The sequence below is a fragment of the Grampus griseus genome (genome assembly GCF_964374135.1).
Source record: "Grampus griseus genome assembly, chromosome: 7".
Classification (NCBI taxonomy): Eukaryota; Metazoa; Chordata; class Mammalia; order Artiodactyla; family Delphinidae; genus Grampus; species Grampus griseus.
The window spans coordinates 40,056,435-40,077,403 of NC_139001.1; the positions used below are offsets into that span (position 1 = coordinate 40,056,435).

At 35.0% G+C, this 20,969-nt stretch overlaps 1 pseudogene across 1 annotated transcript; it reads right to left on the minus strand.

The window, feature by feature from the left end:
• Positions 1 to 211: 211 nt before the first annotated feature.
• Positions 212 to 966, minus strand: LOC309825355 (zinc finger protein 148-like; annotated as a pseudogene). The gene has a single exon. The product of its transcript is annotated as a zinc finger protein 148-like (transcript).
• Between the last annotated feature and the right edge of the window lie 20,003 nt (positions 967 to 20,969).

Below are 20,969 nucleotides of genomic sequence, written 5' to 3' on the forward strand. Positions count from 1 at the left end.
GAGGATGTCATCCAAGCTCTATTATCATTTACATTTACCAAGGAATATTCTGGAAGTTCAGCACTTGTCCCTGGTCCCCGAAGGTTCACCTGTCCATTGGCAGTGCTAAACTGAGGAGCATTCCAGCTCTGGATCCATGATATGGAGCACGGAAAAGAGCTCATTTGGTAAGCTTGGTGGACAGGCTGAGCCTCAGCTTTCTTCTGAGAAGTCACTTGATCCAAAAAGTCCTGTGTTGATGTGGCAGAAGCATGGTTTGTCTCATCACCTGTAAACAGTATTCACACTGGTAAGGTTTTTCTCCGCTATGAGTTCTCTCATGCCTTTCCATATAATATTTTTGAATGAATCTCATCCCACATTCATCACATTGAAATGGTTTTTCACCTGTATGAATGAAGACATATCTCTGTAAGTGATAGTTGATTCTAAAGGCAGCATTGCAGTGCTCACAAACATGAGATTTATGGGGTTTCCAACCAAGTGATCCATCTTCATTTATTGTAAGGATTTTTGCAGGAGAACATTGTTTCCATTTCTTCTTTTTCTGTAAGTCCTGGCTCTCTGATTTGTTTTTTGTCTCTCATCAGTTGCTCAGATACATCAGTAAAAGTAATTTCCTGCGTTACACTTATAGGGACATTAAGTGCATACTGTAGACCTTGAGGAAGTCTTTCATGTGTTTTGATCTGCTCTTCATCATTTTTCACTGTCTCCTCATGGACCATGAGTTCATCATGTGATATCATATCCTGTTGTCTCATTTCACTTTCTCGTTAACACTTCATGTGCAGCAAGCATCTCCTGGTGAGGCATACTCCAATCTTGAAGCACTGACTCCTGCAGCTCTCCAGACATGGTAGACTGGCCAGACACTCCACCCATTACAACCATTGCCCTGGAAGACTGCATTTCAGCTATGCTGCCACATTTAAATAATCCTTCCAGTTTGTCGTCAATGTTCATGCTTAAGTATAACTGCCTGAGACTAATGTAAAAATGAAGACTTCAAGGAAGGGAGTGCTGTAGAGTTGAAAAAGAAATCATGGTTGAGTTTCTACCTTTCATAGGCTTCAGAGACCCTCAGTACCACCTCAGTCACATATGCCATCCAGTTCTTCTACAAAATAGGTCAGGCAAATGCCCATCCTGCCAGATCACTTGGCCGAATTTCCAAGCTGTTGATTCCTCCCTCTATCTGCTGGTGGGTGCCGAGGTCACCGACTGCAGGCGGTGGCAGCTTCAACCTTTCTAGGGGCCTTAAGAGGAGGGGAAGGGGGGAGGGGGGAGAACTTTTGCTGTGAGCTTCATCAACAGCTCCCACCCCTGCGCCCTTCTCCTCTTCTTCCCCGTTAATGTATGTTAGCCGTTTGTTTATCAAGTATTTTCCTTCATCTACCAATAAAATTACAAGTTGTTTTTGTTTCTTTAATTCATTAGTGTAATGCAGTACATTAGATGATACCTTAAAACTCAATAATCCACATGTTCTTGGGGTAATATGCCCTAGGAATTAATTAATTATTATTGTAATTTGAACTGATTTACTAGTATTTTTAAGGTTTTTTACATCAATATTCACAAATGAGAAAATACATAACCTTCTCTTTTTTATATATCATTTTAAAGTTTATATATTACTGTAATGCTTTCTTAGTAGATTAAGGAAGTTATGGATTTTACTTTTAAAATTAAAAACAATAATAAAAACTTTGCACTTGAACTAAAGAAAAAGTTGGGAACCAGGACGCAAGTTCAGGTTGGTCTCATGAAAGCCCATGATCTAACAACTAAATATGAATAACACAAATAATGAAAGTATAAAATGAAATACTGGAAATACTGTAAGACAGCATGAAAGGAGATAGTAACTAGACTTTAGACTACTTGAGCTTAAGTATTCGTTTTACTCATGTTTGTGACTCCGAGAAGTAACACTCACTAGGCACATAGCAAGAATTTCATCAATGTTGTAGGTGGAAGTAATGATTAGACAGTTGCGTCAATAATTTAAAAAGGGATGTGTACATTGGGTGTCAGGAAAGACTTCATGAAAGCAGATAGCACTTGATGTGGACCTAGTCAAGAAAATAATATTTTTGATACTTTACCATTGCTGAGTAGGAATTACTCATAGTAGAGAGAAAAGAATGTGTGAATGAATGGAGGCTATATCCTCTAAGGGTATTCAGAGAATAAGTAGTAATCTAGATTGTTTGATGTTTAGAATACCAGTGCAGTAGAAGCATCTTTCCAAAATCATCATTAACTTTTGAAATAATCAATATTTTAAAAAATCACAATACCTCACTTCCTTCAAAAGTCTTTGCTCAACTGTACACGTTCTCACTGAAATGATCATCCTATTAATCTTTGCAACACCCCCACTAAGCACCCCTAATCCTACTTATCCTGTTCTCTCTCTATGTATATGTCATTTTTCCCCATAGCATTTAATCACTTTTGAACCTCCTGTGTTGTTTATTTATTTCATCCATAATTTCCCACACCAGAATATAAGTTCCATGAGGGCTCTATTTTTCACTGGAGAACAAAATTATTTTTCGAGTGCCCAGAAGAGTACCTAGTACACAGTAGAGATTCAGAAAATATTTTGATGAATCCGCATTTAACAGATGAGGAAATTTAGACTCATAATACATTAGTTACCTGAGTTTTCATACCTATGGTTGTCTCAGTCCTCATTTTTGTCATACAGCAGAAACTGAGTTCCTTAATGCCTTTTGATACTACCTCCTTTTAAGAAAAGCTTCTTCAGGCTGTCATCATTCCTAAGCCATAAATTGAACTCACTATCCTGACTATAGTTGTTTAGGTTTGAGTCAATGACCCATCAAAAGGAGGTCATCTATGGCTTAGCCAGAGGCCAATGATGTGCACAGATTAAGAAACAGATCACTGTATACTGGATGAAGAATTTTCAACCAATCAGATATATTCTCTTGTGAAATTTGCAGAAAAACTTTACTTAGAGTTTATTAGTAATGACAACAGAAGAAATCAATAAAGGAAAAGATATCTGAGTTGCCATCATAACAAAGTTTGGATAAAGAACAAAATATGCCTGTTGCTGTTGCTTTTGTGAAGAGAGGACAATAAGATCACTTGTTATGTGTCTTGAAAAACTATACACTTCACTGGGAGTTCAGGCTGATCCTCTTCCAGAATACTTTGCTATTCTTCCTTACGTTTTTGTTTGTCCTCATAATAACCCACAGTTGGCTTAGAAAGCTGCCACATATTTTTGTTCTTTGTAACTGGAATGAGCCAAACAATCCGAAAAGTCTTTTCATATGTCATAGTTATTTAAGAAGATGCAAGGTCATCCCTTCCCACTATGTCTTTCTTTTATCTTGTTCAGCTATTTCAAGAGTGAAATTAAAGTCTTTTTCAAAAGTTTTCTAGGAGGTATAAAATAGTTATGACATGTTCTCTTTATCTCCTAAATGAATTTCATCATTTTTTCCTTCAACAAACAATGCATTTTCATTTTTCTAAAGTCAATTCTACCACACTAAACCATATCATTTTATGTCCATTATGCCACAAAATACAATTACTTATTCCTCTGTCTTAAGTGGCTGAGAAAAACACAAATGCATAGGCATGTGAAAACACAGGGAGGGGGAAGGGTAAGCTGTGACAAAGTGAGAGAGTGGCATGGACATATATACACTACCAAACGTAAAATAGATAGCTAGTGGGAAGCAGCTGCATAGCGCAGGGAGATCAGCTCGGTGCTTTGTGACCACCTAGAGGGGTGGGATAGGGAGGGTGGGAGGGAGGCACAAGAGGGAGGGGATATGGAGATACATGTATATGTATAGGTGATTCACTTTGTTATAAAGCAGAAAATAATACACCATTGTAAAGCAATTATACTCCATAAAGATGTTTAAAAAAAGAAATAAAATAAACTGTTATTGCCATTAGTGTCTATTTTTGCTGAAGAATATATTCTGTAATTTTTCACCATTGAAGCAAGTTATTGTGCTTGCTTTCATTTATTATTTGACTAAATCTATCAGGGTTTGATTTTATATCCTTTAATCTTTATTCCAAGCATTTATCTATTTTCTGCATTGATTTTAGGACATTCACACTTGAGATCCTTATGTGTTATTGAATTGCTCCCTATTCTCCATTATGGACCTCACCACAATGGTACTAATATATTTCTTTGTTTGCATATCATTTTACCAACTCCAAATAGATTCTTAACATTTTCTTCTCAAATGATCATGTAAATTTTACCTTTTAAGAGTATAAATGAGGACAAGTTTTTTATACTAAAGGAGAATTTTCAGAAGCATCACTTTGTTTTCTTCAGAAATTGTTTGTCTATTTTATTAAGATAGAAACGCTAAATGCCTGAGAGTTGGAAAAAGCAAAAGTAATTGCAGTTTGTATCTCTACTAGTATTAATGTGGTGGTATTCATTTATATACAGCATGCAAAATTATTTTCCTGATTGCCTTCTCTTTGAGTCACAATGCATGAAATCTCTTAATCATGTTAAAATTTAGACTAGACACTAGAGATGTGTTTGCAATTGCTATTTCCTCCATAACATTAAGAGGAAAATGTTGGAAGATCTTCCACTTGCATGCCTGCCTAGTTTATGGTGATTTGCATTTACATTAATTCATTGTTGATGTTCCTATGACTTTTTCATTATTTCCATGAAGAGATTACTAAGAATAACACAAATGTTACCATCGTCAATATTTCTAGGAAAATTTCTTCACTCTAAGAAGGCATTGGAAACCAAGGAGGGGAATAAGTACAATAAAGAAGGATCTTTTGTTTTTCCTTGTAAAATAAGTCTTTATTGAGATATTTATTTGCTTGGTCTCCTGCATTTTTCTCTCTTCTTATTTCAGCAGGTAGTTAATGTCAGCGCTGCTCTGTTTTGTAGAAGGTCTATAGAGGCTAGCACAAAAACTAAATTTGCATGAAGTTCTTTCTCAGCCCTTCAGCCCTTCCTCCCTTTCTCTCTTTCTTATTTCTTCCCTCTTCCTTCCTTCTTTTAATCCTTCAATAACTGAAGTTATTATGTTAAGGATCCTGAGAACCAAAGAGAGGAGAGGAGTAACTGTGGGCCAGAAAAAGAGATGGGGAAGATTTCTCCCAGATAGGTAAAACAAGGATAAGATTTTATCACTCTTTAATCCCACATATTGCTGATGCTTCCATGCTATTATTTCAGTTCATAATGACATGGCAGATTACCTTATATTATCTACAGCATTTATTTGAAACTCTGTTTCAAGATCCTTGAGTGCAAGTACTTTGTCTTACATGTTGTGAATCTTCAGCTTTTAGTTCAATAGAATTTTCAGCAATGATGGAAATATTCTATACCAAATATGGTAGCTAGTAACCACAGGCGGCCATTGAGTATTTGAATTGTGACTAGTACAAATTACAAACTGATTTTTAAATCTTACTTAATTATTATTAATTCAAATTTAAATATCCACATGGGCTAATGGCTGCCATATTGAACGACACATATCTATACTGATCTTTTACATGTAATATTCTCAATAAATGATCAATGATAGTGATAAAATCACTCTTATTTTAAATACATCATTCTCTCATATTTTTCTTACATGGCACTGGTAGTGGTGTTCACTAAAAAATAACTGTTAACATTTTATTTAAAGTTGTAAATGAACTTATACTACTATGTCTGGGTTTCCCCTAATCTTATCTCTCACTTTTCAAAAAAATAAAACAAACAAGAAAAATAAATAATTTTTATGATTTTTTTTCTGAAGAAAGATATTTAGAACAAATTGTTTAATATTTAATTATAGTATATATCATGTTTATTTGAAAAGAATAATAAAATACTTCTTTATGTATTGGACATAAAATAGAACCTTGTAGAGAAAGCATAAGTTATGAGTTGTGGCTTTATGTCAATGCATTTCATTTGCATGTACTAATTAATTACTATTTTATATCATCAACATTTGGGACTGAAAGCCTTATTAACTAAAAGAAATTCTAATGTGAAACTAAATAATAAACAAATTTAATGATGGTCACAGATTTTTCTTCGTGTTATTAAGGTTAATTGTAAAATTAATTAGATCCGTTTGTAACTTTGATATGAATAATATACACTCGTTTAGAATTGACATAAAATTTGAAATTTTGAATGGTGGTAAGTGTAGTAAATGTTTAATAAAGCTTCTTTCCATTATATTTCAATAAATATAAATATCAAGTTCTAAAATTTCAAATTGACAGTCTGGGAAGAATAACATTCCCATTACATATGTAATGATATAATTTCTCTTAGTTTTAAATTTTTGTTTTTTCTTAATATTATGTTTTATTAAACATACTGCATAAATGATAATAGGAAATTCAAGCTTTACTTTTCAGATAAATAAATTTATAATCTATGTATATTGATAAAATTATTCAATTAGTAATTTTTAATCTCAAAATACATACTTAAATGTATATTAAATTACGTTTGAATGGAGAAAACTTCTTCTCCACTCCTGATGTTTTTTTCTTAGGATAAAATTTTCCCAGAACCCTGGGGTTTCTCCTCCACCTGAAAGTATAATCACTTATCAATAGGTAAAATTGGGGAGAAAAACAAGACCTTCTGTGTATAAAGGATCTCTTTGCCTCTTTGCCTATTCCTTTGCAGCTGCCTGAATGCAGGGTGCTCTTTCCTCAATGGGCTTGTCCACTCTTTAGAATCTTGCCTTCCTCTAGCATTTCCTGAGGGTAGGTGGACAAGTCTGCATAATGATGATATTCAATAATATATTAGTTTTTTTAAATTAAAGTATAATTGACTTGCAATGTTATATTAGTTTCAGGTGATTTGATATTTTATACATTACAAAATGATCACCACAATAAGTCCAGTAACCGTCTGTCACCAAAGTTATTACAATATTATTGACTATATTCTCTATGCTGTATATTATATCTCCATGACTTATTTATTTTATAACTGGAAGTTTATATCCTTAATCTCCTTCACCTGTTTCACTCATTCCCCCACCTCTCTTCCCTCTGACAACTGCCAGTTTGTTCTATGTATCTACGAGTCTGTTTCTGTTTTGTTTGTTCATTGTTTTGATTTGTTTTTAGATTCCACATATAAGTGAAATCTTATGGTATTTGTCTTTGTCTGACTTATTTCACCTAGCATAATATCCTCCAGGTCCATCCATGTTGTCTCAAATGGCAAGATTTCATTCTTTTGTATTGCTAATATTGCATTGTATAGTAGCATTGTATGATATTGTTTAATCTCCATGTGTTTGTGTTTTTTTGCAGTTTCTTTTTTCTTAAAGTTGATTTCTAGTCTATAAGGTTGTGTCAGAACACTCTGACATACATCACAGCAATATTTTTTGGATCCGTCTCCTAAGTAAAGGAAATAAAAGCCAAAATAAATAAACTGGACCTATTGCATATTTTGGAGAGTAATCGTTTGTCAGTTGCTTCATTTGCAAATATTTTCTCCCATTCTGAGGGTTGTCTTTTTACCTTGTTTATGGTTCCCTTTGCTGTGAAAAAGCTTTTAAGTTTAATTAGGCCCCATTTGCTTATTTTTGTTTTTATTTTCATTACTCTAGGAGGTGGGTCAAAAAAGATCTTGCTGTGATTTATGTCAAAGAGCGTTCTGCCTAGATTTTCCTCTAAGAGTTTTATAGTGTCTGGCCTTACATTTAGGTCTTTAATGCATTTTGAATTTATTTGTGTGTATGGTGTTAGGGGCTATTCTAATTTCCTTCTTTTACATGTAGCTGTCCAGTTTTGCCAGCACCACTTATTGAAGGGACTGTCTTTTTCCCATTGTATATTCTTGCCTCCTTTGTCTTAGATTAGGTGACTATAAGCGCGTGGGTGGAATAACTTTTTCTATCATCTCACTTTAAGTCTGTGTGTGTCTTTATATTTGAAGTGAACTTCTTGTAGGCAGCATATGTATGAGTCTTGTTTTTGTATCCACTCAGCAACACTATGTCTTTTAATCGAAGCATTTAGTCTATTTATATTTAAAGTAATTATTCATATGTATGTACTTATTACCATTTTGTTAATTGTTTTGGGATTGTTTTTGTAGTTCTTTTTTGTTTGTTTCTTCTTTTTTGCTCTGTTCCTTTGTGATTTGATGACCATCTTTAGCTTTATGTTTGTTCCTTTCTCTTTTTTGTGTATATATCTCATGGTTTTTGGTTTGTGGTTACCCTGATGTTTATACATAAGCATGTGTAGCTACATATATTTATGACTATTGTAAGTTGGTCTCAAGTTCAGACACATTCTAACAAACCTGTATTTATACTACCCCCTTCCCCATGTTTAATGTTTTTGACATCATATTTTAAATCTTTTTGTTTTGTGTGTCCTTTAACTACTTATTGCAGACATAGATGATTTTACTACTTTTGTCTTTTAACCTTCTTGCTGTCTTTATAAATGGTTGATCAACTACCTTTACTGTATGTTTGCCTTTACCAATGAAATTTTTCCTTTCATAATTTTCATATTTCTTGTTGTAGTCTTTTGTTTTCTGCTTAGAGAAGTCCGTTTAACATTATTTGTAAAGCTGGTTTAGTGGTGCTGAGCTCTTTTGTCTTTTACTTCTCTGTAAAACTCTATATCTGTTCTTCAAATCTGAATCATGGCCTTGCTGAGTAACATACTCTTGGTTATATGGGTTATTTGTTGTTGTTGTTGTTTTTAATCATTTTGAATATATTGTACCACTCCCTTTTAGCCTGCAAAGTTTCAGCTTGTAATCGTTTGCGAGTTCCTTTATACATAAATAGTTGTTTTCACTTGCTTCTTCTAAGATTCTCTCTTTATCTTTAATTTTTGCCATTTTAATTACAATATCTTGGTGTGAACCTCTTTGAGTTCATTTTGTTTGGAACTTTCCGTGCTTCCTGGATCTGGATATCTGTTCCCCTTTCCAGGTTAGGAAAGCTTTCAGCTATTATTTCTTCAAATAAATTCTCTGCCCATTTCTCTCTGTCTTCTCCTTCTGGGACTCCTATAATGTGAATGTTGGTACACCTGATGTTGTTTCAGAGATATCTTAAAGTATCCACATTTTTTAAGTTTTTTTTTTTTCTCTTTTTTGTTTAGCTTAGGTGATTTCCACTACTCTGTCTTCCAGTTCATTGATCTCTTCCTTCCTTTGAGTTAATTTTTCATTTCAGTTATTGTATTCTTCAGCTCTGTTTGCTTCTTCTTTACATTTCTAACTCTTTGTTAAACTTCTCACCATGTTCATCCATTCCTTTGCTGAGTTTGTTGAACATCCTTAGAGTCATTACCTTGAACTCTATTGGGTAGACTGCTTATCTCCTCCTCGCTTAGTTTTTCTTCTGGGCTTTTGTCTTGCCCCTTCATCTCCTCACTTTGCCTAGTTCTGTGTGTTTATTTCTATATATTAGGTAGTTTGGTTACGTTTCCTGATCTTGGAGAAATAACCTTATGTAAGGGATGCCGTGAGAGGCCCAGCAATGCACCCCACCCCCGTTACCAGAGCTGTATGCTTTAGGTGTGCCCCTTTTGTGGGCTCAGTGGGCCTTTCCTATGTGGCAGGGCTGACTACTGTGAGTATGCTAGTAGGTAGGGCTGGCCTCTGGCCTGGTTGGCTGTGAGGCCCTGCCTTGTGCAGTGGCTTTCAGCCTGCCTTTTTGTGGTGCTGGGTCCTGGCATGACAGGATGTGGACCCCTGGGGTGCCTGGGACTGATGCTGATCATTTGTTTCCTGAGATATAAGGAAGGGGAAGGAGACATGGGTGCTTAAAGACCGATTGATAGATGTGAGCAATCAACTTAGAAATACTGAATAGCTATGGACTAGATACCAGAGATGATTTGGGAGGAAAACCCTGAAGAATATAATGACATAGATGAAGTTTTCCTTTGTTGAGGAAGATTCTTAGTCCATACGTGTACTTTAGGTACATTTTATTGTGCCCCTCCTTTCTCTTTGTTATCTTTGAATGCTTCCTCTTTATTATTGCAAAAGAAAAGTCTCAGAGAGATTTAAAAATTATTGAGCATTTTATTACATTGAAGCAGATAATAAAAAAATGTTTGAGGCTGTCAGGCATTAGGAAAGTCTTGGAGGCATCTTTCCTGCCTTTACCAATGGTTATTTTATTATTTTGATCATTTTCTTAAATCCTTAAAATGTGTAGTTAAGTCATGAGATCAGTTGAAGACAACTCATATCCATAATCCACAGGAATAGCCAGCAAGAAGGAGGATCTGATTCTAAATATGGGAGCATGAGTGTGTGTGTGTGTGTGTGTGTGTGTGTGTAACATATTTCTCTATAAAATTTGTCTAAGGTGAGTTGATAGAATCCCTCCCAATGAAACAGAAATCATTCTTGGTATTTTCCAGAAAGAATTCATTTCACAGTTGCACAAAGGTAGAAGCATATTTTGACAAAAACCATTAGAGAATGTACTTACACTTCTGGAACTTACGACAGTCATTGTAACAATTTATGTCAAACAGGTATAGAAATAGTTAAAATAACAGGGAGATAATGAATTCTATGAATGAAGCTAAGGTCAAATACACATTCTGTGCACAAATACTCTGTATAGATCTTTTGTCACTCATGAATGAGTAAACATTAGGACAGGTTGATCCTTCAAACAATACTGAAGAACAAAAAAAGGAACAGTGGGAAAGAAAACACCAACTCAATTAATATTCAGAAAAACAGAAAATTGTTGACACATTAGTCAAAAGATGAAAAAAGAAAACCTTTTAGAAGACATGTCTGACATTCCTAGCACAACCATATAATTTATTACATCAAGTGACACATTTGAGAAGCAAAAGGGGCCTTATCAGTAATTACACCAGGACAACATCCAGAAACCAAAACTGTACTGGGCAAACCGATACGTATGATCACCCTAACAATAGAATATAAGAAAATGTGTATGTATGTAACACAAACAGACAAGATGATGGAATAAGAAAAGAAGAATAAGTAGTAAAAATAAGAAGCTAAGATTTTCTAAAAGGATGGAGTGAGATAGAAAAGAATTGCAAAGAATCTTTAGTGGTAACTGTAGTGTAGGGGAGAGAAAAGTTCCCAACCCTCTTAGGGTCCCTGGTTGGGTTTGAAAATTAAACTGACAAAGACAGATTAACAAGAGAAAAGTATTCAAATTTATTTAATGTCAGTTTTACATGACATTGGAGGCTTCATAAAGAAATAAAGACCCAAAGAAAGAGACTTGTATATTTTCATGCCAGAGTTGATCAAGAGTGGGCAGTTGTGGAGAAATATGATAAGTTAAGGAGTGTGAGATAATTGTAATGAGCTGGGGGAACTTAGCAAGGCCTGTTTGTTGGGTTTCTTCTTGGTGTCCCTTTGTTTTAGGAGATAAGGATGCTTTTGTCCTTTGGGTAGTTGGAGGGCACCTCTCACATGAGGATTTTATGCCCTGCTTCAGAGAAGAAGCGCTAGGGCGTAGGAGGTCAGAGTGATCTTCCTGCTTCTGCCATTTCCCCAAACTCCTTCAGCTTAAAATATTCAGTGTATGAAGGTGCTGTATTTTGGCATAGCATGTCCTGAACCCCATAAACTGAAGTCTCTACAGGAGAGGTTAAGAGCAAAAGTGACATTGATAAAAACGGATTCAGTGTTATGGAGTAAAAATCTGAATAATATTCCCAGAATGCTGATCAGAGGGAGCAGGTAATGATGGTACGTTATCTGAGGAATGTGGAGAAATGATAACGAAGAGTAAACCTTAGTTATTCATGAGAAAGAAACAGGAATGTGGATAAAAACATTAATTCAAAAGTACTTAAAGAAAACTTTCTGCAGAAAAGAAACGAATTTGAATATGAAAAGTGAAAGGGCTTCTCTGGGGTGCAAGGAAAATTAAAAGAGATTCATAACAATTCAAATTCTGTCTTTCCTTATCTGATTATTAAAGGGATGGAAAAAGTATTATACAATTTTTGGATGGCATTTTAAAACTAAAACATAAAACAAAAATTAGAAAAAAAAGAACTCACTTAAGAAGTAAAAATATTAAGCTGGCCTCCAGATTCTCAGCATCACTAACACTCAGATAAGAATGAAGCAAGGGCTTCCCTGGTGGCGCAGTGGTTGAGAGTCCGCCTGCCGATGCAGGGGACACGGGTTCGTGCCCCGGTCCGGGAAGATCCCACATGCCTCGGAGCGGCTGGGCCCGTGGGTCATGGCCGCTGAGCCTGCGCGTCCGGAGCCTGTGCTCCGCAACGGGAGAGGCCACAACAGTGAGAGGCCCGCGTACCGCAAAAAAAAAAAAAAAGAATGAAGCAAAAGAAAAATGAATGTGAAGAGGAAAAGTTTTATCCAAATATTAATAAAAGGATACTTTATTATTCAAAGACTCAGAAAATATACTTTTATATGACTCTTAAAATGTCACTTCAGTATGTATCTTGGCTTCTCTTGTAATGAATCACAAATCAGAGCTAAAGATAGGGAAAATTCCATATCCATCATGTGCAAAAAGCTGTGGTGGAAGCAAAGATAAAGACAAAGACGTTGCTTTTGAGGTATTTTATGCTCTATCCAGAGCAAGCTCTATGTAGTCAATTAACGACAAAAACAGCACTATAGTAAGTGACATAATTGTGTGACTTAGAATGTGGCAATGTGTAATGCCTAATGTAGGGAGCAGGAAAGTCTCTACTGAGTTAATGGCAGATATGCTGGACCCTAAAATTTTTTTTTCAAGTTTAAAAAGTTGGAGAGGTTATTCTGAAGAAAGAATATAAGAAGAAAATGTGCAAAAACTTGTGGGAGGCTCAGGAAAAGCACTAAACCTTTAAATATACAAAAGAGTAAATTGTTATATAAAATAATTTAGAATCATGTAATGGTGGCGTTGAATGCTATTCTTTTTGTTAGCAATGGGGAGCCAGTGGATAAATCTGATGAAAGTGTTAATGATACATTGAGAAATTAGCTGTTAGAAAACTGGCAGCTCTGTTGACAATTTATTGCAGATCTCTAGAGAAGAGATCATAAAAAAACTGAACTAAAGCACTCCCAAAGGAAATAAAAAGAGTAGAATATATTGAAGAAGGATGATAGAGGCATAATTGACAAGACTTCGTGATTCATTGGTTGTAGAGATGAATGACCATGACATTTATATTGGGAATGTGCTATCAGTAAATAAAGTAAGTAGCTAAAACTTAGGCAGATACAATTCAAAGAGCTTTATCAACATCATCCCAATTAATCTTCACAGAAACTAAGAATAAAGATGTTATTGTTATTATTAGAACTATTTTATAGATGAGGAAACTGAGTTAGAGAGGTTAAGAAGCTTGGTAGAGGTCACATAGAAGGGATACACTGTGGCTTTGAATCCAGGCAGTCTGACTCCAGAGCCTATATTCATCATCACTTCATTCAATAAATTCTCATTTGAAAGAATTTTAAATGACCAAGCTAATTTCAAATCAAAGTAATATGCAAGTAGGATATGTGAATCAGGTATACATCAGGGCTCATTAGCAGTCTCAGAGCTCATGGTGCAATATGGGTGAAATTAGTATACATATGATATTTGGATTATGTAAATACATAATGCTATCCAGAAGACAATACTATTTAGGCAGAGTGTGAATATCAGATTGAAGTGATGCCAATCTCTTCAGTTAATTTTCAATGCACCTTAAAGTAATGATGGTATTTTTAGATCGCTATTTAGACTTTCCAAATTTGTAAAATGTTTATTTTAGAAAGGATTAGGTAATAAATGGTTGTTTAGAGGAAAATTTTTCTGTGAAATGAATAATTTAACATCTTACTATTGAGGAGATCCTCCATGAGATATGAAGGCAGTACTTAGACTTTATCAATATTATCTTACTAGTCCTTCTGTCACCTGCAGCTAGGAGTTCTATGTCATAATAGCTTATAGAATATAACCTATTTGCTACATAAGAATAACAAATTGACTCTAAAATATGTATATCTAGCTAGCTAGCTATCACACATGCTTTTATTATTGCTTATAATTTAGAAAATCATACTCATTAAGTGCATTTTTACGTTAATATTCACTAAAAGACTCTTGCTGCATATTTGTACCCTTAGTGAACATGGAGTGTAGTGGAGGTTACTGAGAAAGGAGCAAAAAATAGTGCCGGATTCTTGGTTATGGGCTGCACTTTGAGATCCATGCCTAAAAAGTTTTGATTGTAGTGGTGGAGTTGCCTGGGGTGGAGGATCAGGGGAAAGAGAGCAGTTATCGCAAGCGTTTTTTTTTCCAAAACATACCCTACTTATTTAATCCACTCTCCAGCCCTCTTTTATTTCAAGTAATGTTAATTAGAGTTCAACGTTAACATGTTATGATATCAATTCACGGATCCTTAAATTAAAAGAAATATTGAGGTTCTTTTGAAGTTTTAAATTATAACTATGTTTTGTATGCATTGATGATTTCTCATTTCACCCATCACATTAAGATAATTCTACAGAGATTCTAAGTAGGGAAAAACACATCATGCAGAAAATAAAATAGGACATGTTAACTTAAAAAATTAAAAAGCACATTTTTAAGGCACCTAAAATTTTTCTTATTTGATAAAATGTGATATTTTAGCACTACAAAGCATAAAAGCAATATTAAAGTGGAGGAAATAAATAATACCTGAATCCAAAACAAAATAACATTTGTTCTGATTGATATCACAGAAACGTAATTTTAGTGGAGATCTCACTTGATCATATACTGCAAGAAAGAATAGAATTCTTGTTTTAATCAACTGATAAAATGTGTCCAGAAATTATATGCTCTACCGGAGAATTGTAAAGCTAACCTAGGCAGAATTGGAAAGAAGCTAACTTTCTACTCTAAATTTATGCTTCGAATTATATTCTGTTTGTAATTATATACTTTTTTCCCCTCATTTAATTTGACTTTAATTTCTACCTATGTTAGAAGGACACGCTTCTATTGAGATAAGGACTTTCACTGTTACTGTCTGCAGAAGAGATGTTTGGGTGGGGACAGCAAATGTATTGCAGTGGATAATATACTGCTTGTTAGAACCTATCTAAAACAAATATCTCTGATAGCTGAAACCTCTTAAAGGCAGGTGGCAGAAAATTAGCAGATCATTTTCTTCTTATAGTAAAGTTTGATGATAAATGTCCTTTGTACAGAGGTACTGAGGCTAAAATAGCCTTGAACTTTAAAGTGTCAAGGTGAATAATGCTTATGTGATAAAAGTTAAAATAGTTCTATAGCACACTAGTTAATTAGGAGATAGACGAGACTAATTTTATAAGTTACTGTGGTAGGAATTAAATTTACCATTGCCCTACACTTCCTTTAGTGGCTTTGGTTTACAGCTAATTCCTGACCCTTTGGTAACTGGTGTTCCATTGTTGTAAAGCCTTATAATCACTGTTAAATGTTAACTGACAAAGACTTAAAATGTAATCTTTAAATTGGAGTTTACATGCTTAAGAGCCATTTTGAAAGCCAAAATATTATGGTTCTAAGAATTGATCATGCTGGAATTTAGGTCCTAAAAAACAGGAAGGAGATAAGAAATCCTGTGGGCTCTGGCTCTGCATTTGTGTTTTGTTAAAGAAAGATAATTTTTATTTATGCCAACGACAACTATATTTAACCATTAGAGTGCCAGGTTGATAGTCTTATGAGTTAATGCTATTACCTTATAGAATACAGTTTTGTTGAATTATTTTTTTTATTTTTTCTCCTCCTATTATCTCTACATTTTTGTCAGTAAATTATAGTGTATGACTATTTATACAGAGGAGATCATGCATAAAATATAATTGCAGTTATTAAATAATATTTTCCTCGTATACTTTTCTCAGTCATTTTAAATGGCAAAAAATTTTGCTCAAAACTTTAACATTCAAAGAAAGTATTTAAAATACAAGAAAGGAGTAAAGCAACACATATTATTAGATTTATACATTATAGATAAAAGTACAAAGATTATTTTACAAACATATTTTACATATAAAGATAAAACTTTAGATTCAAGTAAAGCATTTTGGTATTTATTAAAAGTGGACCTCCCAGCTAAAATGAAGTATCGATAATAGGGACTGAATTTAACCTTCTACCTAAAACAAATGAGTAGAACAACAACAACAATAAAACTAATGAAGTGATTCCTATGATACTATAGCTTATAGCTTCGAGAAAATTTTAGCCAGTGACAGAAGAAGGGAGAAAGCAGACAGAGCCTGGTGGACTCACTGAATTGAGGAGACAGAGTTGAGAGTCTAGGGAGACTAAAGCAGCTACAGTTCACAAGACAGAGTACTGGAAAGGAGAGTGTTGCTCAAAACTATAATTCTGGAGATGTGCAGAAGGTTCCCCTGGACAATTCAGTTGAGTACTGATCAGCATGTGCATGTGAGAAAACTACTCAAGGATGGGGAAAGATCAATCTCAAAGGTTTAGAGGTAACATTCCTAGTGTTCACTGAGGGCTGAGAATAAAGTTTGTTTCCACAGACAGACTGGAAATGGGCCATTTTTCAGAGTGCACAGTCTCAGAAAAAAAAGTCTCAGTCTTAGAGAAAAATGAGCTTTAGACTGAGTACTGTTCCAGTTCTATCGAACAAATCTTAAAAACAAGGACGCTCCCTTCCACCCTTGCCACCAAATTGTTTCCATCTGCATGCCAGAAAAAATATCTCAAGCATATTTATAGAAAAACATAAATACCCTGCACCAAAGAAGCTAAAATTCATGTCTGTGCAATTGTTTATTTCCAGGGAGGTTCTTATACTTATTGCAGGTCATCTAGTCTGGTGAAACTTAGTTTATTCCCTATTTGTTTCTATAAATAAATGTGAAGAATCAAAATACATAGTATATTTTGTCTAGAGTATTACAGTAAGTCCCCTACATACTAACCTTCAAGTTGAGAACTTTCAAAGATGAGAACGTGCGTTTGCATGTCCAATCACGTAAGTTAGTTCACGTGTTAGTTCTGGTGTACATTGTCACGTGTGTGCATCTTCTACAAGTGGTTGTGTTTTTGTGTACTTTACTACACAGTGCTGTATAGAGTACAGTAGTACAGTATCTTTATTTCAAGCCCAGGATGTCGGGAAGCAAGCGTAAAAGCAGTGGTCATGTAACTGGAACTGCTAAGAAGCACCAAGCACCAAGAAAGGACAAAGAGAGATAAGGGGAAGAAGAAGTCACTGAAGAACCAAAGAGGCACGCGGGCCTCTCACTGTTGTGGCCTCTCCCGTTGCGGAGCACAGGCTCTGGACGCGCAGGCTCAGCGGCCATGGCTCACGGGCCCAGCCGCTCCACGGCATGTGGGATCTTCCCGGACCGGGGCACGAACCCGTGTCCCCTGCATCAGCAGGCTGACTCTCAACCACTGCACCACCAGGGAAGCCTCAAGGGGATTTTCTTTATTTGAGGAGGCACTGTTAGTTTTTGAGGCACAGGACCTGAACGTAGATCGACAGCAAATGTAGTACAGCTAAGAATAAAGAATTAGAGGGAAATGCCCAAAAAGAAAAAAAAAAAAAAGCTTGTGCCTGAGGCCCTGAAGACAGTAGAATTTAAAAATGAGTACAAGTGATTCTACCCCAAAAGTAACCTGCTTTAAAAAAAAAAAAAAGTATGTAAGAAAATGATTTTTATAGTTAATTAGCTTCCTTAGTAGCTAATTAACTATAAAAGAAAATAGATGAATTAATAGGTAATTAACTAAAAAGGTAAAAGGAAGCAGTTTAGGGAGAACAAAAGTAAAAGCTATGCTATGGCTAATTGTCTCTCCAAAGCCACATTAAAGGCAAGAAGACAGTGGAATAATATCTTGGTAGTGCCCTGAGAAATAGAATTCTCTACCCAAATAATTGCTCCTTTGAAGATTAAGGCATGATAAATATAGTTTCACAAAAAGATATACAGAATGCACCACACAAAGACCTTCCCTCAAAGAGCTAGATGAAGATATTCTTTATGACGAAGTTGGACCCAAAAGACTGTGGTGTGATGAAAGAAGCAGTGGCGAATAAGTCAGTAAGCAAGGACACTAAATGAAAATTAACTGAAATAATAATGAGTGCTGGGATGGGAATGGAATTGGTATAACGAAATGTGGTTTATTTATTTCCTATTTGTGCTGTAACAAATTACTACAAACTCAGTAGCTTAAAAGAACACAAATTCATTATAGTTCTGGAGTTCAAAAATATGAATTAGGTATCATTGGGCTAAACTCCAGGTATCAGTAGGGCTGCATTTCTTCTGGAGGTTCCAGAGGAAGATTCTTAAAGAGACTGCCTATGCTTCTTGGTTCCTGCCTTCCCTCCCAAAATCTCATCACTCTGACCTCTTGTTCAATCGACACCTACTTGTCTCACTCTCCTACCTTGCTCTTTCACTCATAAGGACCCTTGTGATACATTTTTAATCACATCTGCAAGGTCCTTTTTGCCATGTAAGGTAACATATTCATAGGTTCTAGGAATTACTGTGTGAACATATTTGGACATTGCGGGGAGAGGCATTATTCTACTTACTGCAGTAAATATTAAAATCCAAACAACAAAAGTAAAATGGGAGAGAGCAAAATGAGCTAAAATGTCTTGAAATCTTTGCTTATATTCCTTGAGAAGAGAATAGAGATATGAATTAATTTTAAACATTGGTAAATCAAGTTTGTTAAGAAGTATGCATGTTAAAATGCAATGTATATCATAAAAACCAGTGGAAGGAATAAAGGGATTTTAAAAATCGATTAAGCCAATTCAAAAAGGGAAAGAAAGAATACTAAAGAAATTAATGTAGAAAAAGATGATAAGTTTGAAAAATGTCATTAGTAAAAGACAAAATCAGTATTTGGACAGATATATTTAGATAAAATTAAAAATAAAATGGTACATGTCTATAAATGCTTATCGACAGACAAATGGATAAAGATGTGGTACATATATACAATGGAATATTACTCAGCCATAAAAAGGAACAAAATTGGGTCATTTGTAGAGACGTGGATGGACCTAGAGATTGTCATACAGAGTGAAGTAAGTCAGAAAGAGAAAAACAAATACCGTATATTAATGCATATATGTGGAATCTAGAAAAATGGTACAGATTACCTGGTTTGCAGGGCAGAAATAGAGACACAGAAGTAGAGAACAAACGTATGGACACCAAGGGGGGGAAAGTGGGCCGGGAAGTGGTGGGATGAATTGGGAGATTGGGATTGACATGTATATACTAATATGTATAAAATAGATAACTAAATAAGAACCTGCTGTATTAAAACAAATAAAATTAAATTTTAAAAAATGGTACCTGTCTAAAACATAAGGGTACTGAAAGTTTAAAAAATAAAATTAGTGAAAGTTGAAAAATAAAATTATGGTAAAAGATGCAGCCTGTAGGTTCTAAAAAAGAAAACAAAAAGCTGGTGTAGCTGGATTAGTAGTTCAAAACCAGAGTCAATTTTGCACCCCATGAGACGATTGGTAATGTCTGGAGTTATTTTTGTTTGTCACAAATTTTCTATGTGTGTGTGTGAGGGGGAATCTTCTAATTACCATAGCTTTATAAGTCTTAAAAGCAAGGAGTATTAAGTACTCCAATCTTCTTCTGCTTCTTCAAAATTATTTTTGCTAAGTAAACAACCAACAAAATACTTTCAGCCAATAACTGTGGAATACTATTCTTTTTAAATTAAACTCAGTGCACAAATACATATATATTCTGAACCATATAGAATATATTCTCTGAGTTCATATAGAATATATTCTCTTACCAAAACAGAATGTAATAAAAAATAACTGGTCATGAAAAATATTCAGTATCTGGAAATTAGACAATCTTTTTAAAAACCAGTTATTTTACTGTTTATTTCATCCTAAATGACCATTGGGAAGTAAAAAAATAAAGTGTGAAACAAAATCAGGTTGTAACTTTGAATTCAAACTTGAGTGTTGAAGAGTCTGTCTCTGTCTCCTTAAAGCACATGTTAATAGCATTTCTCTAGACTTTTGCATTGAGACAAAGTAGGCTATTCTGACAACCATAGATGATCAATCCCATTGCACCTGGTCTCCACTACTAACAATTTCAAACAGCAGGAATAATTATCCTCCTCAGGAAGGATCAGAGGAATCAGCTTCCACCTTTCCTCTAGCTCCTCAGTCACTGTCTATTTCCATTCCATAACTTTCATGTAGATTTGAAATTGGAGCATTTGCATTTTGGCAGATGCCTGATTGACTTGTGTGGTCTTGAGTTATTTGCCATGGGTAGAATATTCATCTTGCTATTTCCTTTCTAACAGACTAGCTTTGATAGAATCTTAACTCATTTGAAATAACTCACTGAAGGCTGCAAGAAGAATCTAAAAATACTCCAAAAGTTGAGCAGTTTTCTTCCAAGTCCTCCCAAACCGCAAACTCAAAAAACACAAAGTCTGAGAAATAACAGGCAATAGTTTAGTCATCTGCATCACTGCCAGATTTAGGGTAGGACTTTGCGTCAATTTTGAACAGTTATGCTTAGGTGACTCCATAGTTCTTTCACCCAGATAACTCACGTTTGAGTTATGTTTACATTTGGTTGTGTACGTTCATGTTAAGTCTTCTTTGAATCCGTTACATTCTAGTCCACAGTTTGAGTGTAACCCATGTCATTTGGTGGATAATGGTGTCCTCACTGCAGAGGGAACTCCAGCTAGGACTTGTAGCCCAGGGCAAGCTGCTTGTGCCTTCAGTTTCTGTGATGAGCTGATGAGGCAGAGAGGGTGGGAATGGGGATGGCAGCAGTCAAGAGAAGAGAAGTAGAGGGCAACTGCTCTGGGAATAAATTTAAAAGCCTTCCTGCTGGGATTAAGGATGTTCTAAAGATAAGCAGCCAAATGTGTTTATAA